The sequence below is a fragment of the Macrotis lagotis genome, chromosome 4 (genome assembly GCF_037893015.1).
Source record: "Macrotis lagotis isolate mMagLag1 chromosome 4, bilby.v1.9.chrom.fasta, whole genome shotgun sequence".
Taxonomy (NCBI): Eukaryota; Metazoa; Chordata; class Mammalia; order Peramelemorphia; family Peramelidae; genus Macrotis; species Macrotis lagotis.
In genome coordinates this window covers 240515836-240540464 of record NC_133661.1, presented here as the reverse complement: position 1 = coordinate 240540464, position 24629 = coordinate 240515836, and the positions used below count along the sequence as shown (strand labels likewise).

The following is a 24629-nucleotide window of genomic DNA, read 5'->3' as shown; positions in this document are numbered from 1 at the left end:
TATTAATCATTGTGTATGATTCTGAAATGTACAATTAGTAGATCTAGGGAATTGGGGGAAGGATCGTATTTTGCAATGAACAAGGCTGAAATGACAGTTTTATAGAAATGAGATCAAGTTCAAATGAATCAAGAGCTTATCACTCTCTCCAAATGTCTCCCTAAATGACCCACCTAAATGTGGTGGGTCAGCAAAGCAGACACGAAAGCAGAACTCCCTAAAAGCGTGGGTCCCATCTATCATCTAAGAATAAACAAATGAGGGGGCAGCTAGGTGGCGCAATGGATAGAGCACCAGCCTTGGAATCAGGAGGATCTGAGTTCAATTCTAGCCTCAGACATTTAATTACCTAACTATGTGGCCTTGGGCAAACCACTTAACCTCATTTGCAAAAAAAAAAAATTTTTTAAACCTAATAAAAATTTTAAAAAAAGAATAATCATATGAGTTTTATTGTGTTCTAATTTCAGTTAATTAGAGTAGCAAGTTATCCAGAACATAGCATTTCTTTCAATTATAAGATCATAGCACTTACAGTGGGAGGAACCTTAGAGTTCTAAAGTAATACCCTCTCATTTGGTAGGTGAGGAAAATGAAACAATGAAGTGAGTTCCCAGGGTCATAAAGTAATAAATAGCAGAATTACAATTAGAATCCAAGTCCATTGCTCTCAACAACATACCACAGGTTCAGAATATATAACATTTAAAAATCATTTGATAATCCCTTCGGGGTTAAATCATTTTTAGAGGTAACTAGGTGTGATGTAGAGTAAGGAATAAGCCAGGAAGATTCAAGTTTGAATCTTGACTCAAATACTTTTTGTTATTGCATCATTTCTGATTCTTCCCAGCCCCATTTGGAATTTTCTTGACAAAGATATTGCAGTGGTTTTCCATTATCTTCTAGAGTTCATTTTATAAGTGAGGAACAGAGGCAAAGAAGGTTAAGTGATTTGATACAAAGCTAGTGAGTGTCTGAAGCCAAATTGAACTCAGATGATTCCAAACTCAGTGCTCTATCCACTATATCACTTTACTGACCCCCCCCCCCCCATATTTATTAGCTGTATATAAAGTCACTGGATCTCTCTGGCCTCTGTTTCCCTAATTGCAAAATAAGGGGTTGAGACTTAAAATCCCTTCCAACTCTAAATCTATGATCTTAGGGGGCTGTTGCCAGTTGTCTGAACTTTGTCTTGCCACTACTCCAATGACTGGAGGAGAGAGGGAGGCTGATGGCTCTGCCTCAAATTTCGTTCATGAGCAAGTCAAACAACTTGAAGAGGAGAATTAAAAAATTCCAGTGGCTCAGGCACACATGAATACAGTTAAAATTATTTTTTAATACTTAAGCTCTTTGAAGAAGAGGTGCCCCAAAACCCAGTAAGTAAATAGACACAACCAAATTTCCCTCAACAGAATTAAAATTATTGATAGAGCAGTTTCTTTCTATTTACTTAAATTTAAATATGCCCCTTAATAACTTCTGTAAGCATTTGTAGAAGGCCTAGTAATATATATTCAACATTGTACTACAAGTACCAAAAATTGATTATATTTTTATATTTGAATATTCTTTAAGAGTTTATAATAGTATAACAGTGAAATATAGATCATTCCATTTGGTTCTGATGCCTTGACTAGGGTACAAACATTTTTTTTACTACTGCTACCAGTACTGCTAACTTACCTCAGGTCCAGTAGTCTATCCGCTACCCCACCCAGCTGCTTTAATCAAAACAATTAGAACTGTATCCTCTTTTTTTATAATCAGTTCATGTATTATTTAACTGAACATTTAAAAAATTTATATATTTTTATATATTTTTAAATTTTATATTTTTTCCCCAACCTTACTTCCCTCCCCCCACCCCCTCAGAAGGCAGACTGGAAGTCTTTACATTGTTTCCATGCTATACATTGGTCAAAATTGACTGTGTTGAGAGAAAAATCATATGCTTAAGGAAAAAAAATATATAAAGCAACATTATGTAATACATAAGATAGCTTTTTTTTTTTAAAATTAAAGGTAATAATCTTTAGTCTTTGTTTAAACTCCACAATTCTTTCTTTGGATACAGATGGTATACTCCATTGCAGATACCCTAAAACTGTCCCTGATTATTGCACTGATTGAGCAAGTCCATTAAGGTTGATCATCACACCCCCATGTTGCTGTTAGGATGTGCAATTGTTCTGGTTCTGCTCATCTCACTCAGCATCAACTCATGCAAGTATTTCCAGGCTTCTCTGAAATCCCATCCCTTCTGGCTTCTAATAGAACAATAGTGTTCCATAACATCCATATACCACAATTTTGAACTGTACACTTCATTAAATCAAAGGCCTTATGTGAGACAGTGGATCAAATACAGTGCACTTTGTATAAAGGAGAAGCTATCTCAGTCAATTGGAGAATAGTTTCTGAGTTTATGAATTCTAGAAACTGGAGTATATATGAATCAAAGGAAAGACTAAATGTCTCTAGAGAAGAGAGAGATTAGGAAAGAGCAAAGTTATCAATGATCACCCCCCACCCTTTTTTGAGATTTTATTGATATCTTCTCTTTCTTATATCATCATAGCTATCTCAAGTATCTTTCCCTTTCTTCTTACTAGAGCCACCTCATATTTAAAAAAAGCATTGTTTTAAGAGAGAAAAAAATCAACATGACTGATAGGTAAAATGAAAGTCTGAAAACAGTGCAATGTCTTCTAATACCTGTGACCATCCCATCTCCATGGGTCCTCTCATATCTCTTCATTCAAGAATTACTTGCTCATTATAATTTTGTTACAATTACTTTTGATTTTTTTGGTGTCTAGTTGTTTACTTGGTTCTGCTTACTTCAAACTGCATCAGTGTATATATAGATCTTTCCATGTTTCTTTGTATTCATCACATATGTCGATATGGTAATATTCCATTACATTCATGTAACGCAATTTTTTAGCCAGTCCCCATTTGATGAAAATCTGCTTTATTTAAAACTCCTAGCTCTCACAAGAAGTGCTGCTCTAAACATTTTTGAATATATGGGGACTTTTTTCTTATTAATGACTTCCTTGGATTATAAACCTAGGAATGGAGATTCTGATTCAAAGTATATGGATATTTTAGTTATGTTATTTGTATAATTCAAAATTGTTTTCCAAAATAGTCATAGCTCCACCAAAAATATATTAGTGTGCATATTATTATACAATATTTCCAACACTGAATGTCAATTTGCAAAGTATAAGATAAAATTTTAGTGTCATTTCAATTTGTATTTCTCTTGTTATTAGTGATTTAGAGCATTCTTTTTGTAAAAAGTTTTTGCAAGGCAAATGGGGTTAAGTGGCTTGCCCAAGGCCACACAGCTAAGTAATTATTAAGCCTTTGCTATCCACTGTCCCCACCTATCCACCCCTAGAGCATTCTTTCATACAGTTGTGAATACTTGCAATTTTTCATATCTTTTGACCACTTAGACTTTGGGAAAATGGATTTTAGTCATTTACAATATTATATAAATTCTTACGCTAGTATATTATGCTGAAAGGAACTATAGACAACAACCCCAAATCAGTATAAACTTATATGTTCTTACACTAGTATATAAATTTTGTCTGCTCAAAAGTTTTTCAGTTTCAAGTAAATAAGTTATTTATCTTTTGCAATTGGCCCTTTTTCTTGTTTGGTTAAGACATACTATCCATAGTAATGGGAGGCATATATACTCTATTTCTATTCTAATTTTTTAATAGTGTGATATTTAATATTAATGGCATGTGTCTTTTAGACTATTCTGTGGAATATGGTAAAACATGTTTATTTAAAATATTTTCTGCCAGACTTCTTTACAGTTTTCCCAAAGTTTTTACCAAATATGTATATTTTTTACCTAGTTAATTTATGTTTTCCATCTAATCAAATGAGGTTACTAAGTTCTATTGTTTCTGAATCTCTCTTGTCCAGTCTACTCCAAAACCAGATGGTTTTAATGACTGTTTCTTTGTAATATAGTTTGCAGTCCAAATATTCTATTCTCTTCTTCCCTCCTTTTTTTTTATTGTCTCCCTTGATATTTTAGATCTTTTCTTTTTCAAAATAAATTTTGTTATTATTTTATGGAGTTCTATAAAATAAATCTTTAAGAATTTGATTTGTATAGCATTAAAAGTTTAAGTTAATTTTGGTAATATTGTCAATTTCATTATATTGGTATTAGCTGTGAGCACTAAAAGTTCATCTTTCTTTTAATAGAATCCTTATAAGTTTTTTCTGTGCTTGGGTAGCTTGATTCCCAGATATTTTATGCGTTTGGTAGGTATCTAAATTGGGGTTTTCCTTTCTATTATTGCTTCTTGCATTTTGTTATGATATTTATCATTTCTATGGTTTTTTTTCTTATTTTATCTTATTTCCAGTTTATTTCCCCCAATAATTTTTATTATCTTCTCTTTTGGACTTAGGTTTTTTTTTTTGTTGACCTCCTAATTTTTAAAAATGTGTGTTCAATTCATTAATCCTCTTTTTGTATGTTAACATATTTGTATGGATATTATTTTCCCCCTGTATCACAGAAATTTTGGTATTTTTTTCATTATTGTCATTTTCTTTTACATATTTTTAAATGTTTCCATGATTTATTCTTTGACCTGCTCATTATTTAGGATTTCATTATAAGCATCCATTTGGGCCTGTATCTTTGGTTTAAGGTCCCCAAACCAATTACTCTTTCTAATTGCATTATGGTCTATAATGATATAATGATAATCTATGATCTATAATAACTATTTTTTGCCTTTCTTTACATTTATTTACAATATATTTGTTCCCTTGGACAGGATCAGTTTTTTGTTAAAAGTTCATGATACCAAAATATGTATATTATTTTACCATTCCATTTGGAAGATTTCATGTCTTTTCACTCTAGTTTCCTCAGCAATTTGTTCAGTTCCATATTTTCCTTTTTGTTTATCTTTCTGTTAGACTTTTGCAAAACCGAGAAAGGGATATTGAAGTCTTCCTGTTTTTGTTGTATTACAGTCTAAGTCTTCTTGTAGCTCAGATAATGTTTCCTTTATTAATTTGGATGCTAAAGCATTTGGAACATAATTTAGTTTTCTTGTTTACCTCTTTTTTAAATTTTTTGAATGTAGGTTTCAAATAGTGTGATTGCTTCTCCTCAGTTTTTTTTAATTTCATTTTTGCACCCCTTTTCAAAAGGGCTTTCTTTCACTTTCTTTATTATCCATCTTCTTTTTCTACCTACTTAAGACCTTTGTTTCCCGCTTCATGATCCCTACAATTTTCTGATCTCTCTCTTTTCTATATATTTTTCATGCAATCAGAACTTCCAAGATATTTTGTTAGATTTTCTTCTAGGCAGTTTCTACCACTTACTTGTGGGTTCTGCCATAGCTTGTGTATTCCCCTTTCCATTGTTCTTCATTCCTAAAATAAAGCCAATCAGAGAGAACAGTCTCACGGTAGGGCTCCTTCCTCTCCATCTTGCTGATTTTGCAGCCTACCATTAAACTATGCTGGCTTCTAATTTACTCTCTTTCCTTATTTTCCTCAAAATTCTCCTTACTATGTCCTTGGTCTTTAACTCTTCCAGGTGCCTTTTGGCCCCTGCACTTTAACTCCACTTCTTCCCACTCCAGGAGGAGTAGACTTTTCAATCATCAAATACCCTGAGCCATACCGAGTGCAAGGACCACATCTCCTGTCACAGAACATCTCTCTTCACCCATTAGAGCATGGATTGGTGGAACCTCCTCCCACTATCCAAGCAAGGAAGCTCTTCTCTTTCTGAAACCACAAGAGTCACTTTCTCTCATTGTAAGCCCTTGATTTGATCCTATATTTCTATCCCCCCCACCACTTTCACATACCCTCCCATGATGTAATGTAGTCCTTACCAAAAATATAGATTCACCCTTAAACAAGGTGTTGTCAGATTCTGCCCATAATACCCCAGGCCTTTCTCTTCACTACTGCAAAGTTGTCTGCCCCAGCATGAGTAGTTCAGAAGTTTGTAGTACTGGAGTTATGAGATTTAATCCTGCCCCCCACACCACCTCACCATCTCACAACCCCCACACACAGGACATTTGCTTCTGAAGAGCTGCAGGCCATATGAGAGGCCCCACAAACTTCCACTGGATCTAGGTTTCCATACATTGAAAAGATGGAAAGGGGGCGGTTAGATGGTGCAGTGGATAGAGCACCGGCCCTGGAGTCAGGAGTACATGAGTTCAAATGCGGCCTCAGACATTTAATAATTACCTAGCTGTGTGGCCTTGGGCAAGCCACTTAACTCCATTTGCCTTGCAAAAAAAACCTAAAAAACAAAAGATGGAAAGGAAGTGAGTTTTGTAGTAAACTGAAGTTGAGTCCTTGGTTCAGCTAATGCAGCATTGCTGCATAGCATGGAAGGGTGGGAAGGGGGCAGTGAGTGAGCTCAGGGTCTGTGAGCATCAATTCCTAGGTTTTGAGGTTTGTGATTCTCAGTGTCTTAGACCATGGAGATAGATGAAGTTGCTTTATCTTTGGTGCATAATTTATATTTTAGAGAATTTTGATAGGTTGTGAGGTTCAAAAAAAGTCTAGTCCCTTCCTTTTGTTACTTACATGACTATTGATTTCTCAATTACCAAATTCAATGGCCTGTTTTATTTCTTTTTTAAATAGTTTGTTTATTTATTTTTCCAACGACATACAAAAGTAGTTTTCAACAATCATGTTTTGCAAGGTTTTGAGTTTTACATTTTTCTCCCTCCCTCCTTTCCCTTCTCTGTCCCCCTGGGAGAAAGCAGTCTTATATAAGCTATATTCCACAGTTCCTTCTCTGATATGAATGATATTTTCCATCACAAGTCTTTTAGAATTGTGTTTGATTAATGTACTGCTGAAGTGAACAAGTCCATCATATCTGATCATCATCCAATGCTGCTGTTAGTGAATATAATGTTCTTCTGGTTCTACTTTTAGTGTGTATAACGTTCGATCTTCAATTCCTCCCTCTCACCTATATCCAATCTGTTGTCAAGACCTATTAATTTCACCTTTTGCAATTATTCTTTTTTTTTTTGCAAGGCAATGGGGTTAAGTGGCTTGCCCAAGGCCACACAGCTAGGTAATTATTAAGTGCCTGAGGTTGGATTTGAACTCAGGTACTCCTGACTCCAGAACCGGTGCTCTATCCACTGTGCCACCTAGCCGCCCCGCAATTATTCTTGTACATACTTCCTTCTCTCCTCTGATATTGCTACCACTCTGACACAAGTCCTCACCACATGCCTGGACTATTGCAATAGGCCACTAATTGAGCCTGGTTAAAACTCTTGCCCACTCTGATCCATCCTCCATTTAGCCACTAAACTGATTTTCTTAAAATTCAATTCTGAGAGACTGAAATTTTGAAATCAGGATTTTAGAAAAAAGGGGGGAACTCTGGTTCACCTAAATCATTGGTATTAATAATAATTTCTTTCAGGTGGCTAGTTATGAAAGACTGCTTTGAATGCTAAATAGAGCTGATAGGGAGCCAGTGGAGGTTATTGAGTAGAAGGTAATGTGGTTAGAACTGAACTTTAAGAAAATCATTTTAGTTGCACAATTGGGACTGTGGATGACTCATATTTTTATTTATTTGTTAAATATTTCCCAATTATATTTTAATCTGGCCACATTCAGTAATGTTCTACACTCTGTGAGAGGTTCACTGGTCCACAGGTCCATAGGTTGCATGTTTCCATATAGTTAAAACAAAAGTGTTAAACTTTTGGCTTAAACAGTACAGACTTTGGGGGCAAGATGCTCACAGGTGGATATTATTGTTTTCTTTAAATTCTGAAATTAATTCTATTTATTTCTTCTAACCATGTAAATAATCTTGCACTTTGTCAACCTACTGTAATGGGAATTAGTGACTATACCCCTGGAGGGTTAGATCAGATGTTCAAGTTCCTATATTATCTGAGTAGGAGAAATGAGGCAGAAAAATTTGACATTCCCCAGGGCTACCTGGGCTCTACTATTAGGCTTTTATAAAAGTGCCTTGCAACTTTAAAGGTCTATGTTAATTAAAGCACAAATATTAGGTAGTTTTTAACCATCATTTCCCCAGGAAAATCACCTATCTTTTGTTATGATATTATAATTAAATTGAGTAATAAGCTTATTTTATATCGGTTATGGTTTTTAGTCTTGAATTTTGAGAGGCACAGCACAGTAGTCTCTAGAAGGAGAGTCATCAAAAATTTATGTACAAAAATATTTATAGTAGCTCTTTTTGTAGTGGAAAAATTTGGAAATTGAAAGGATGCCTATCAATTGGGGAATGGCTGGTATATAAATGTGATGGGGTTCTATTGTTCTATAAGAAACCATGAGAAATAGGATTTCAGAATACAAACTGATGCTGAATGAAGGGAGCAGAACCAGAAGAACATTATACACACTAACAGCAACATGGGATGATGATCAACTATGGTGGATTTGATCATTTCTACAGGACAATAATCAGAAACAATACTAAAAGACTTGTGATGGAGAATAACTTCCATATCCAGGAAAAGAAATTGTGGAGTTTAAATGTAGAACAAAGTTTACTATCCTCAATTTAAAAAAAAATCGTTGCTTATGAATTATGTTGTTTCTCTCTCTAATTTTTTCTTTTATGTTTGGATGTGATTCTTCTTTCATAACATGATTAATATGGATCGATATTTAGCATGGTTAAAGATATAGAATCTATATTGGATTGATTTGTGGTAAAGGGGCAAAGGAGAGAGGGAAAATAAGTATAAAAAAGATTGTTGAAAACTTCTACTACATATAGTTGGAAAAATAAAGAAATGGGAAAAAATTTGTGTACAAATGTAGATTGATTTTATTTCTATATTGCTAATTTCTCTGTTTTTATTGTTCATTAATGTGAGGTCCCTTAGAATGTCATAACTGGGAGCATCATAAGAGAGAATATATATATGAATAGTAATGAGGAGAAAAGATGAAAAGTCAAGTCAAATGTATATAATGATACCAGTTAAAATCTCATTGTGTCCAGCTATTCCAGTCTTATAGTCATTTGAACTAGGACAAGCCTCCAGAAAATCAGGCAGTTGATATGAAAAGTTCAGAGTGAGAGGAGAAAGGATCATAGCCACTTGATAACCTAGGAAAATTTTTAAGAGTAAACAGGTAAAGTTTGAGAGATTATAGTTTAGAAATTCTGCTATGTTTGATTGTAGGCCTCACAAAAATGTTGGGAGAATATAATGAAACAAGTGATGTAAAAATATTTTGGAAAAATTAAACAAAAAATATCATCCTACTTAGACAATGTAAAATTAGATTTATTAGATTATATATGTTTTATCTTATTTTTGCCTGTATTGGAAAATTTGAGTACATTAGCAAAACAAAAAGCATGTTCATCATCTGTGACCTGTGTCATTTTTACCATCAAATTTAACGACAATAAAAAATAAGAGTTTTTATTCCTGTCCTGAGGGATCCAGTTCTGTCTGAATTAGGTATCTGAGGTTTACACCCCTTTCCTTCTCCCTTTGGACCTTTTCCCTAAAAAAATTAAAGAAAAGTTTAATATTTTTATTATAGGTGATGAAACAGGTTTCCCCAAGAGAGTTACCAAATAGGGCTCCCAGGTCCAGTTCCCATGGCAGCTGTGTTATTGAGAAACTCTCTGCTGCCGGTACTCAAGAGATGAGCCAGGTTCTCTCCCTCCATAGATGTCCTGGACTGGGATGGGGAACCCAGATTTTTCATCTCCACTACTGTACACAGTATACATTCAATTCATAATTGGCTACAGTAGAAGAAAGACCGCTGCACATACATTATATGTAAAAAAGGTTAGGTATAGGTATACAATCTCATGTTACTCAATTAACACAGCACAGGCTTAAAACCTTAATCAGTCTCTTCCAAGACACTCTCTTATTTTACCTCCCAGTTGGATAAGTCCTGGGTCCTCCTGTTTCTTCTTCCAGCTCTTTGGATTCCCAGGTTGAACATTTCCTTGGAGAAACTGGATCCTATTGCTACTGCCTTAAAATCAAAACTGCTCTACCTGAAACATTCTAAACCTTATTTTAGAATTGTACCTCTGGAGCCTTCCTTTAGAAGTCTCTGGAACTAACTTTTATTCTGAGTATATTTCATGACTATTTCTTAAAATCTCTTCAATTATTTATTTCTATTCTTATTTTTGTGCTACCACTACCACTCTAATCCCAATGGATTCATCTTCTCTCCTCTGCTTCCCCTCAAGAAGACAGGTAACCCACTTCCAGAGTTGGATTTTCACATTACAAAGAATTCTCCTAGGGTCTCACCTAAACTCTCTCCTATAGAAAGAATTCTTTCTCTCACAGATTTTCATTTTATCACAGCCTGGCTGTAACAGGACCAAAGATCAATCAACAAATGGGGAAAGGGGGAATTTTTATCTGTATCATATACCAGATGAAAATATGAAGCCCTGAAAATGTTTATCAGAATGATCAAAATTTTATCAAAAATACCTAGGAAATTATTAGATATTTCATTTAGAAATAAGATTATAATAGGGTCATAGGTCTAGAAGGAGGGAATCTTAAGGGTTATCTATTCCAACCTTCTCATTTGACAGATGAGGAAACTGAGGTTTGGAGCTTAAGTGACTTGCATAAAGGTTATTTCTTCCCTAAACACACTGAAAGATGATAATTTTAAATACATTTGAAAATCACTTAGTTCTAAAATCCAGTTTAAAAACTCATGTTTCTGTCATTCTTGCCTCTAATGGCTAGTTGAAAACTCAACCCTTTTCCAACTCTGTTACGTGAACTCTGCACCTCACATAACCCTGTAAGGGGTATTTTAAATAATAGAACACTAAATCAGGAAGGGACCTTAGAGATTAATCAGTACAACACATTCCATCAATGTGGTAACCAATAATATGCAGTTAGTTGCAGAGATAAGATTCTACCTGGCAGGTTTTGGGACACAAAAATAAAAAAAAAAACAGATTGTTTTTTGAAATCTTTCTTCTAACTTCTGATAATTTAAACTGTTCTATTCCTCCATTCCCATGAAGAAGTGGGAGTGATTTGATTCCAGTTCTAATTAATCATATTCTCCCTCCTTTTCCATGCATTGCCCTGGGGTTCAATACTTTTCCATTGCTCTGTTCCTCCAGGGAGATGGGTTGAACTTTTTGGATCTGTAACTAAAACTGTACTCCCCCCACCCCCATTTTGGGGGATGGGGAAAACCTAAACTCACCTGATAGTTGTCATTTTTTTTTCTAGATCTTAAACAGATTTATAGGATTTCTAGGGAGCAAATAATCACTCTTCCTAGCAAGGACTGCCTTAATTTTCCATTTGTATTCCTAATGTTTAGCTATCTTTGTACAATGAGTATTTAATAAATGCTTTATTTTTTCATTCATGCTCTTGAGGATATCACTAAATTTTCTTCCTATTCTAATCATATTCACTCATCCCATTCTAAGAGACTTTCTGCTGAGTTTCTGTTAGGACTCTGCAACTAAGATATGCTAGTTATCTTAGCAACCCTATAATCTCTAGCTGTATTATAGTCTCAGATCCAAGTATAAACCACAAGCTGTGAATTCATGGCTGTGTCTGGAATGGGGCCAGTTTATGTTTGTGTTTTCTTTCTTTTGATATAAGACCTTTTGAGATTTCAAAAGGTAACTGGAAGCTTTCTAGTCCTTAGGCACCTAAAGGGGGAGGATTGGTTACTGAAGCAATTGTGGCAAAAATAGTACCTGAGATAGATCTGCCAAGAGGGACAGAGCCACTCAGATAAAGAGAAATCATGAAAAAGAAAGAGCCCACATAGCATTGAGATAAAATGTAAAATAACTCATAAGAAGCCTTGTTCCAAATGTCCCAACAACGTTTTGACTCTCAGCTAATTATAATAATACTATATTATATCATATCATTACTATATTATGCTATAATAATAATAAGTATAATCATACTAAAATTTCATTTCTTTTAAAAATATTTAAATATTGTATTCATATGTTTTTCCAGCTACATGTAAGGGTAGTTTTCATCTAAGATTTCATTTCTTGTATGGACATAAAACTTCCTGGGTCATACCTCATTCATATTTGTATTCTGAGTACATTTTTACTTCTACTCTTTAGACTAAACCCCAAATAGTATTGTTCCTCGAGAATCTGGTTTAGTGTGGCCTTGAAGGATTAGGACCTTAGTTTTCTTATTGACATTTTCTGACAGTATCAAATCTACCTTCTCAGTTGTCTTTCTCAAGTTGGGAGCACTTTGTAGAGAACCAGATATTCTCTCTCTCTCTCTCTCTCTCTTTCTCTGAGAAAATGGAATTAATTTCTCCTTAGGTCAATTACCATTCTTCTTCCTCACCACTAAAACTTTGCATTTGAAGGAAGGAAATAATCTTTTTTTTAATTTTATATTCTGAATCATTTGCAATAGCAAATGAATCAAATAAGGGAAGTCTAACAAGTAGTTTTCTTCTGATCACTGCCTCCCTCAATCTGCCCTCATTCTTCTTCTTCCCCCTTTCCCCTCCTGCTTTTTTACCCTTCCTTCTGCCCTTACTTCTATCAATCCCTCCTTCTCCTTTCTTTCCCCTTTCCTCTCCTTCTTCCTGTAGGGTAGGATAAATTTCTATACCCAAGTGGGAATGCTTGTTATTCCTGCTTTGGGCCAAATACGTTGAAAGTAATATTCACTTTACTCACATCCTCCCCTTCTTTTCTTCTACTATAACAGATCCATTGAGCTTCTTCACTTGAAGTTATATACCCTCTTCTGTCTCCCTTTTCTTCTCCCAGTATAATCCTTTTTAATGTTTTAATTGTTTCATACCTATTTACCAAATCCTCTGTCTAAATACACTCCTTTCAACTGTCCTAATAGAAATACTCAAGCTACAAATATCATCATATCATAATCAACTTACACCCTCACCCTGTCTCTAAATATACTCCTTTCAACTCCTAATAGAAATATAACTCTCAAGAGTTACAAGTATCATTTTCCCACATAGGGATGTAAGCAGTTTGGTATTATTGACTAATATTTTTTTCTTTCCATATACCTTTTTTCATATCTCTTGAATCTTGTATTTGAAGATCAAACTTTCTGTTCTTTCATTCTGGTCTATCAGTTATGTTTGAAAATCACCTGTTTTATTAAATGTCCATCTTTTTTCCTGAAAGAATATGCTGAATTTTGCAGCAAATTACTTAAAGATTGGCAGTAATCAATTTCAAAACCACATGATTAAATGAATTATTGATTTTTGGGTTGACAGAGATATTTTGTAAACAGTATTCTTCCTTAGGAAGTGCAAATTATTCAAACTAGTTCTAGGAGGTGTATCTTAAGATATCACTTATTTTTGACCTCCCTTGTGCTCCTATTTTCTTGACTTTATAAAATAAAGTTAATTTTACTGACCCATTTAAATATTATTGAGAGCACCTATGAACTAATATGTACAATAAGTTAAAATGAAAGCTTCTTGGCCTCAAGATAAAGGCACCATACCAACTAATCTTTGTACTTTAAAAACTTTGTGTCCTACAGCACAGATTAAAAATTATTGTAATTCAATTCTTTTCAACAAGCATTTAAACTACTTAAACTTTTGGTTTCTTCAGCTCTACCACTACAATTAAATTTAATGTTTAATTTCTCTTCCTTTCTTTGGTCTTTACACTAATTATAGCCTTCCATATCTAGTGCTTTCTTTTTTCCTTCCTTTTTTTCTTTTAGTAAAGAAAAAAAGAGTTGGCAGAATAAGGAACTGACAGCTGGAGGGATAGTTTACATTCCATAAAAGCCCAGAAAAAAAGGAGTACCATAATACCATATGAGCTTTTTCAAAGTAAGACACTATGCATTTTTTCAAAGCTGATTTGGGATTGTTTCTCACAGACAATAAAGAAAGTTTGCCACAGTTGTCAGATTAACAAAAATAAGTAAGTTGGTACAGAAGTAGTATGACATAATAAGATGAGCATTGAACTAGAAACTATGAGAGAATCCAGGCATTTAAAGTTGTAAGCAGAAGTGTGCTGGAATCAGCACAACAATTGGCTGAAAGCCAATTGTTAAATTTTCAGTGTGATCATTAACTTTTTAAATCCACAAAAAACTACAAATCAGGGCTTTATTGTTTTGTAAATTTGCTAGATTTAGGAAAATGATGGGGAAAATGTTACTATATAGATTGACTTTTCAATATGCCCTGCTTTTTGAAGAACTATTAACATTTACTTGTGTATCCCTGACTCTAAAGGACCTCAGAGTTCTGTGTGTGTGTGTGTGTGTGTGTGTGTGTGTGTGTGTGTGCGTGTGTAAACCTTTTTTTTTATTGTTTCAGGGGATCCCATTACCAGTTTGGTGAAACCTATGAATCCCTTCTCAGAATAATGTTTTTAAATTCATAAAAATAAAATGGTGACCAATTATTTTGAAATAATTATCAAAATATTAAAAACAAAAATGAAAACAAGTTCACAAACTCCTGAATAAGAACCCCTGATCTAATCCAAGCACCATCACTGACAGAGATAACAAAAGAGAGACCCAGAGATTTTAAGCGACTTTCCCAGTGCCCAGAGTGTAGGAAATATAGTAGGGCTGAAATTTGAACTCAGGTCTTCTGAGTTCTTTTCACCACACCATGCTTTTATCTGCTATGTTATAGTCCCATGTCTTCCACTAATTACTATGTAATCTTTAACAAATTATTCACTTACTCCTTATCTTTAAAATATATGTGTGTATATGTATGTATATATGAATATGTATGTGTCTGTATATATGTTTGTGTGTGTATGTATATCAAGGAAGGTATCCAATTGAATTCCTTATATGACGGATAAGTGTGGGTATCAAATGAATCAACAAATCAGTCACTCACATTACTTAATCAAATACTTTTGCCCTGATACCACTGTCAGGTGAAAATATCTCTTATTAAACCCATCAGAAACTCAAGGACAATAAATTACAAACAGCTTACTTGATTAAGTTGGAAAGACATAGAATGCTTTTGGTCATTACAAGAAATTAAATGACAGCTAAGTGGAGCAGAGGATAGAACATTGGACCTGGAGTTAAGAGGAACTGAGTTCAAATTTGATCTCAGACACCTTCTAGCTGTGTGTCCTTGGATATGTCACTTAACCCCAATTGTCTCTGGGAGTGGGGGAGAAAGAAAAGATAGTATATTGGAAGAGAATAAATAAAAATTTGCTCATGCCCTATATATTTTATATACAATTCCAAGTTAGTTTGAAATCCCAAGCATTATATTGCTTGACCAGCTCGGTGATAAAAGCTACTCTGGCCAAACCCTTGAGAGGAAATCACTTGGAGAACGGGGTAAAAAGGGAGAGATCTGTCTTTTTACCACCTTGTCCTTGAACAGAGGAAGACATTTCAAACTTCAAATGGTCCAAAAGACTTAGACCTCCCATGAGTATCCATGCAATGATTGTAGTATCCACTTTAGGAGGTAAGGACAAATTACACACACTGAGAAAAGACAGCTGTAGAATTCTACAAGGGGCATAGCACAAAACTATACCACACTTAAGGGCAATTTTGTTAGGATGTCATGAAGGATAGAGGACTTTGGAAAAAAATAACTTCAGGAGTAATGACTTAACCTTTTGTTATATTATAATGCTCTAAACTTGAGCCCACTTTTCCCTAGACTCTCTCTATATGTACTTGCAGAAAGGTGTACCCTTAATAAGGAAGAATGTTTTGTACCAACTCTTCATACTATGCCTCCTTAGTTTATACCCATTTTTATTCTATATCTACCTCTTTCTGGAGGTGTTCTGTGGACTCTTACAAGGAGTATTTTGTCTTCTTGTTCTAGGATTTTAGAACAGTTTTCCATGATAATTTCCTGAAAGATATTTTCCAGGCTCTTTTTTTTGATGGAGGCTTTTAGGTACTCTAATAATTCATAAAATATCTCTCCTGGATCTATTTTCCAGATCATTCATTTTTCCTAAAAGACACTTTAAATTTTCTTCTATTTTTCCAGTTTTTTGGTTTTGTTTGATGGAATCTTGGTGTTTCATAGAGTCATTAGTTTCTACTTGTCCAAATCTAATTTTTTAGACCTTTATTTTCTGCGGGGGTCCAGCCTCCACAGGATCCTTAGAACCTGACAGGAGGGATAGAGTCAGAAAAATGAGTTGAGTCAACAAGTGGCTAAAGGCAGGAGCAGGTTGACTGACTGTCAGCTGCTTAGATTTATGTTTATAGTCTCAGAATCATATCAAACAAGCAAACTAAAATCATTTCCTTGGTTACAAAAGTGTACAATTTTTATCATTAATCATATAGTTCATATGGTTACAAGTTTGATCATGTAATAGTTACAAGTGTGATTATCAATCATGTAGTTAATTTTCTTGTCCCTGCTCAGACCGTGATGACCTCAACCTGCCTGTTGCCTAGTTTGTTGCTGCATAGTAAAGCTATTAATTAAACAGAACTTTCCTTATAATAATCTTTAATATAATTTGTTTAATGGAATGCTTTTATGTTTTTGTGCCATATATGTAGTGTTTTTCGATATGCTCCCTTGACAACCTATAGTTAGGGTAGTTATGTTTGTCCACCCATCCGTTGACTCCTTCAATAACCAATTTTCCTTTCAGCCGTTGTTGGCAGACTCTATGGTTTCTATGACATTTTATTCTTTCCCAATAAACTAAGGCTGTTAGAGTTCACATATTGGTCACCTACACTAACTATTCTCTCACCATTTTCATCATATATTCCTGTATATGATAAGGGGGGGCAAAACTGTTAATTTCCCTGGAATTCTATCTGACCCATCTTGTATCTGTTTTCCCTGTATATATTCTGACATCTCCCTGGAACTCCAAGTGCTGTATTTTCCAAAGATTTCATAATGTTGAAGCCTTTTGTATGTCTCAGGGAGAGGCAATCCTGTTAAATTTGGACATAGTTCACAATCTGTTTTATTCAAGGAATTTCTCTGAAATCCTTCCCTTATAGTCATTCCACTATTAGGATGAGTAAGTTTTGCAATCAGTAATAGACCTATAAATATGGGTATACATGGAATCCATATATATATATATATATATATATATATATATATATATGTATATATATATTGAAGAAGGAAATGTTGTTCCATCAGGTGGTGTGACTGCCTTGAGTCTTCTTGCCGCCACTGTGCCAAACAGCTTAGAGATCCTAGCTCCCAATAATTTTCTTCAGTTAGCTTTTGTGTTTCCTTTTTCAGTTGATTAATTTTACTTTTTGATGAGTTATATTCTTTTTTTCTGGTTGGTCAACTTTATTTTCTGATGAATTACATTCTTTATCCAGTTGATCATTTTTACTCTTTTTTTAGTTGTTTTTTTTTTTGTTTGCTTTGCAAGGCAATGGGGTTAAGTAGCTTGCCCAAGGCCACACAGCTAGGTAATTATTAAGTGTCTGAGGCCTCATTTGAACTCAGGTACTCCTGACCCCAGAGCCAATACTGTATCCATTGCGCCACCTGGCTACTCTGGTCATTTTTACTTTTAAAGGAGTTGATTTCTTCAGTCAATTTTTCATAATTCTCCTGCTTGGCTCTCATTTCTATTTTTTTCCCCATTTTTCTAATTCCCTTCTTCTTTGGCTTTTACATTCCTTTTCAAGCTCTTCCATGAGTTTTGGATTTGAGGACAATTCATAAACTCAATTTATCACTGCTTTCTTCTTCTGAGATGGCATTTTAATTATCCCTATCTGAAAAGTAACTTTCTATGGTTAATGTTCTTTTTATTTTTATTGTTTTGCTTATTGTGAATATTGATCTCTGCTCAATAAACCAATATACTTGAAAGTTGTAGTTCCAAACTTTTTGTGCTGGGGCTAGGATCTGATTCCTGGCTTATCACTTGCTAAGGTGTTGCTTAGGCAGCCCAGGTGTTACCTATGCAGAGATTTGTTTCCTCCTTTATGCCCAGGCTTCTCATAAGCAGTGGTTTGTTCCCAACCTTGTCCCATTTGTGACTCCAGCATTTTCAGGGCTCAGACTTTGTCTGGAGTTGGGACCTTCCCTGCTGGCTTGCTATCAAGCTGGTTTGCTGAGCTGGAACCTGGACTGTACTGTGGCTGAGAGTCTCTCATTGGCTTTCCTGCTCTCCCACCTACACTGGACCATATTTCCCTTTTGTTTCCCCTTTACAGATATTTCCTGAAGGTCCTCCATGATATTTTGAGTTGAGAACTTGTTTTTTTTCATTGAATCTTTAGCTTTAAGGTCTATGTAGAGGTTTCATTTAAAGTTGGGTCAGGGAAAATCCTGGAAGCATGTTAGAGTCATACCACCATTTTGACTCCATCCTGGAAAATCAGTTTATACCCATTTCTAAAAACTAATTGATACCAACAGATAATCTGGAAAAAAAACACATCAAACTCCAGCACTAGAAAAGCTGTTCCCCCCATTCTCTAGAGAAACTATCTTCTAGTCCCTCTGGATTGTTCCTAAACCTAAATGGGATCCAACTTGAAAATTCTAAGGGAAAGTTGAATTTGTGGTGCCTGAGCCTATGCTAAAGATACAAATAACATATTGATCCCTAGCCCAGAAAAAGACTAATCAGAGAAAGAAAACTATAGTTCACTACTCCTAATAAATATTGACTTGAAAAATATAGAATAAAGTATTTAACAAAGAAACTGCAAAAACACAATAAGAACATTGTACACTATATTCAGCTTGTATTTATATTGGGAATTCAAGGTTGGATCAGTATCTGGAAAAGAAAAACATAATAGTTCATATTAATAAACAAAAATTAGAAAAAATCATGATTATGACAAGAAATGCAGAAATAAAGTTTTTGATAAAACAATAGTTTTGAAAACATTTCTGCTAAAATTATTAAGAAATATATGCATAAATGTTCCTTTCCTTAATATGATGGTATCTATTTAAAACCAAGACCATATGTAACAGAGAGACATAAGAGACATTTCTATTAAAATCAAGGTAAAGTAGGAATGCCAATTATCACCGCTTTACTTGGCATAGTTCTAGAAAGTCTGACTGTAGCAACAAAATGAAAAATAAGTATAGGTAAAGAGGGAAAAAATTATTGCTTTTTGCTGATAATATAATGACTCAGTTAGAGAACCCTATAGATTCAATTAAAAATTAATTGAAGCAATAATTTTTAACAATAATAAGATATAAAATAAGCCTACACAAATATTCGCTGTTTCTATATTCTAGCAAAACCAGCAGAAAGAAATAGAAAGAGGGAAAAAATCTTTGGGAGTCCACCCAGCCACACATAGAACTATATAAATGCAACTATTTAACTTTTACAGAAATAAAGACAGACTTTAATAACTGACAAAATATTAATTGCTCATGGTTGTATGATTGATGAAATCTGAAATAACTAAAGAATCAAAGGTTTAAACTTTCAAGTATATTGATTTATTAATCAATGAACACCAATTACATAACAAATTGAGACCAAGCTTCCTCAGCTTGGAACTGAAATCCAAATATAGGGGTAAGCAAATTATGCATTAAAAGAAAACAATGGTTATATACCAGGATACAAGATTAAGTAATCTGATTTCTAACTGGAAGCAATTTAAGGACTTTCCAAATTGAAGGGAGGAGGGTAAACATGTGCAATTATAAGAAATAAAAAAATAAGGTGCCTCTCAAGTGTTCATAGTCATTCAGAGGAAAAAGGAAACAAAAACTAACCAGGATGGTGCCAGTTTTCAGGTAAGACATATGGTTTCCTGAGATGTATAAAAGTGAGAAAATTCTTGCATCAATCTTCAGATATGCCTGGGTTTCTGGGCAGCATAGTCCTAAATTAAGGGTTTCTAAGCAATAGGTAGAGGTAATCCAGTTTTCCAACTACTCAGGACTAGATTTAAACAATGCAATGAGTTTTCTCACAATTCCCATGATTGAATAAAGTTTTCTCAGAAGACAGAAATTGAACTAGATGCTTAATTGAATAGAAAGAGAATTGAGATAGATTTAGAATTGAGTCACAAAATGGAGTCAATGTGGTTCACTCAATCCCCACAATTCCCCCAGTTGGGCAATGCCAATATAATGAAGTTACAAGGCAACCTAAGTTGATTTACTTATTCAGTGCAATACCAATCAAGACACCCAAAGGTTGCTTTTTTGAACTTGAAAAAAATTAACAAATTCATCTGAGGGAATAAAAGAATCTCAAAGGAATCTCAAAGAATCTCAAAGGAAAACTGGGAAGATCTAATAGTGTAGCTCAAGCTATATTATAAAATATTAATTATCAAAATTATTCTATATTAGTTAAAAAATAGAAAAGTTGATCAGTGAGACAGATTAGAAAGACAAGATCTAGAAACTTCATGCTTCATAATAGCAAAGAACTTGGTAAACCTAAAGACCTCAACTAATGAGATATGGATTATTTGGTGAAACCTGCTAGGAAAACTAGTAGTCTGAAGAAAGTAGGTTTTGACCATTGCACACCATGGTTGACCTAGATGATGATGTTTGTCTTTTATTCTCAGTGAAGACCATGACATCAGTTAGGTGATACTATGACAAGCATGTGAATTGGATTTGAAGGAGGGAGGGGGGCTTGCTGTGTTAAGTCCCCAGCCTCACTTTCTCCTCCAGAGACATCTGGGTCCAGTGGCCAGATATAAATCAGAATGACTAGAAATTGCCCTGGATGTCAGGCATTCAGGGTTAAGTGACTTGCCTAAGGTCACACAGCTATTGTCAAGTGTCTGAGGCTGGATTCAAACCGCTCTCCTGACTCCAAGGCTCTATCCACTGCCCCACCTAGCTGCCCCATCTAGATATAAAAGGTTACAAGAAACAAATTTGAGGATCTGGGAAATTAGACACTTTTCACAACTACGGATAGGAGAAGAACCATTAACTAAACATAGGACAGGAAGGATTAGAGGAATAAAGTGAACAATTTTGAGTACATGAAATTGAAATGATTTTGTATTATTAATATGACTAAAATTAGGAGGGAAACTATAAACTGTAAACTTCTTTACAATGAATAAATATTGGTTATTCTCTAATATCTAGTATATATAGGAAATTGGTTCAAATTTATATGAACCAGAGTCATACCCAAATAGATAAATGACGAGTATCCCCAAGAAGATAAAGCTAACTTCCTTTTTATTACTCAATTCTCAATTCTTTGTAATGTCAGCTTCTGACCCAGTACTCAGTTGAATATGATGTCTCAGGTTATAGTCTTTTGATTGTAAAATCCCATGACCTTTTCACAGTCTTTGCTTTTGGTCTCCACAACATTTGACACTGATCACCCTCTTTTCCTCCTAGATATTCTCATCTTCCTCAACTTTTGTGACATTGTTCTCTCTTGGTCCCTCTTCCATCTAGCTGATTGGCCTTTCCTGGTTAATGTTCTTTGCTGTATCATCATCATCTATGTACCTGACCATAGGTATCCCCTAGGATGATATCTTGGGTTCTTTTCTCTCTACTTTCTCACTTGCCAACTTTATCACATATCATGGGCTCAATTATCAAACCTATACAGATAACTCCTGAATTGATGTATTGCCAATCCTAGGCTCTCTTCTGAGTTGCGTTTTCACATAGCCAGCTGAACTAAATGACCAGTAAACATCTCAAACTTAACATTTAATTTTAGAACCAAAGGATACTTCCTTATTCTTTAAACTGTAAATTTTTCATTACTTAACCTCTCTGAGGTTCCATTTCCTCATCCCCATAATGGAAATAATACTGATGATATTGGTAGTGATGATGATGGGGGCAGCTGGGTATAAGCCTGGAGTCAGGAAAATCTAAGTTCAAATCCTGCCTTAGACATTCACTAGTATGATCCTGGTCAAGTTACTTAATCTCTATTTGTCTTAGTTTCCCCATCTATAATTTGAGGGTATTACTAGAAACCCCCCACCCCCAGGGTTTCTGTTAGGATCAGAGATAATAATTATAAAGTTCATAGCATAGTATCTGACATATGGGTACTAATCACCATAAATGTTAGATATAATAATGATATTAATGATTCTTAGAATGCTCTCCTTTCTTCCTCCTAGCTTCTTTGCCTTACCATCTTCTAGAAGTATTTCTTGGCTTTTCCATTCCTTCTCTAATATACCTTCCCTCTGAGATTAACTTCTATTCATATTGTATGTATTTTACATGTATATAGTCATTTCCATGTTGTCTCCTCCATTAAGCATGTCCTCTTTGAAGTCAGGAACTTGGTTTTTGCCTTTCTTGGTATCCCTAACTTAATTTAGCACACTCTCCAGAACACAATAATTGCATAATCAATACAATGATTGATTACTGATTAGTTACTTGGTTCCCTCTACAATTCGCTTCCATACTCTGAGCAAGCATAGCCACTGGGTAGAACCAGGTTTCTACTAGGATAGGACACCACTTCAGTCTGAGTGGACTGCAACTTGATCAGGGAACAGTCTATTAGGTATTTTTAATCCTCTTTCTCTGTCTAATTTGTTTTCCATGATTCAATTCATCATGTTCAGCCTCAGGTCTCTGTTTGTTATGGACAAGAAAAACAAAAAAGTTAAAATTTTAATTGAATGTACCTCTGGTAATTAATTCTTATTTTTTTTTTTTTTTGCAAGGCAAATGGGTTTAAGTGGCTTACCCAAGGTCACACAGCTGGGTAATTATTAAGTGTCTGAGGTCGAATTTGAACTCAGGTAGTCCTGACTCCAGGGCCAGTGCTCTATCCACTGCACCACCTAGCTGCCCCTGGTATTAATTCTTAATCATGGCAAAGGGAGCCAGGTCTTGAAGGAAAAAAATATTTAGCCAAAAAATTAAGGCTGAAAAGTTGTTTTGTATTTTAGGGTAAGGAGAAAAGTTTGGTTAAAATGAGACCCTTGCAAAGTTTCTTTTTTTAAAAGTTTGGTTATTAATTTTTTAAAAAATTTATCTTTTAAGATCTTTAGTTTCATAAATACAAATAACATAATGTCTTATGTCTAGATATTCAATAAATATTATGTATTCACCTTTTAAAAATGAAATAAAATTCTTTGGGATCACACATTAATAAATATACTGTGCAAAATATGGTGCTTAATAAAGATTTGTTGAATTCAATTGAATAGATAATCAAACTAAATATAAAATAGTTCTTCTATTTATAAGTTAGAAGATACAGATGGTTCTATTGTTCATACCTAATGAAAAGAAATGAATTTACAGTCAGCTATCATGTAGAACACTACATAGATAGTCAAAATAGATGACATCAATTATATATAAATAAAAAAGCTTTTGCACAAATAAAATAAGGATCTAGAATAGAAAGAAAATTAGGAAAATCATTGCCATAAAAACAAAATAACAGCCCTTCATTGATAAGAAACTGATAAGCAAAATGTTTAGGGAATCAACAAAAATCTGTAAGATTAAAAGCTATTCACTTCTTGGTTGATAATTTGCCAAAACACAGGAAGAAACTATTCTCAGAAGAAGAAATTCAAACTATCAACAATCATCTAAAAATTACTTAAAACTGTTACTATCAGAAAAATGTTATAAAAATCAAATTGTCATAAATAGTAAATGATGAAAAAATTGAAGGATGATCTTGATCAAGGAAAAGTCACACTAAGCCAGGTGTTCTCAAACTTTTTGGTCTTTAGACTCTTTTACACATCTTAAAAATTATTGAACCCAATCCAATCCAGTAAACATTTATGTACCAGCTATGTACCAGTTACTGTGCTAATAGAAGGAGATATAACTAATTTTAAAAAAAGAAAGTCCTTGTCCGGTAGAAGCTTACAATTTCAAAGGTAAAACAACACATAAAAGGTGGCAGGAAAGGTGTGGGGCAAGGAAAGGGGGACAGGACAGCTGGGACCACCTGACTGGGGGCTGAGGGAGGAGTCTCTAGGCAGGACAGCAGATGCCAAATGAAGTGAATTGATAGTCCAGTTTCTGCCCTCCATTAAGGAAGTTATTGGGAGAAGGTTGCCTTTCAATCCTCCAGTCTGAGAGAGGAGAATAAGGGAGGTGGAGTTAATTATGGTTGAGCTTGAGCTAAATGCAAGGTGGTTAGTCTAGAAGTGATGAATTTATGCTAGGAAAGGCATCTTGTTCCATGAAGTTGAAACCAGAACATGCAAAGTGGATTCCCTCAAAGAATTTTTGTGCATGTGAGTGATATCTACCAATATTTACAAAAGTAGAAATTGAGTTTCTGTATTATTATAAAAATTGCTTTGATCTCACAGACCCCCGAAAAGTTCTTGGTGATCATCAAACTATATTCTGAAAACTAGTGCACTATGCTGTTGCTATTGTAATTTAAGTTAGTCCAATCATTTTCTGAAACAATTTAGAATTATTCAAGAAAAATTATAATATTATTATCTATCCTCTCTATTCCAATTTTGTCCTGGCAATTGATTTTATATCCCAAGGAAGTTATGGATAACAATAAAAGTCCTTTCTATAAAAAAAAATACACATAGCAACACTATTTGTAATAG

At 34.4% G+C, this 24629-nt stretch overlaps 1 long non-coding RNA gene across 1 annotated transcript in view; it reads left to right on the top strand.

The window, feature by feature from the left end:
- LOC141522282 (uncharacterized) overlaps positions 1 to 24629 on the top strand; it is a 48401-nt gene that overhangs the window by 3875 nt on the left and 19897 nt on the right. The window lies entirely within an intron of this gene.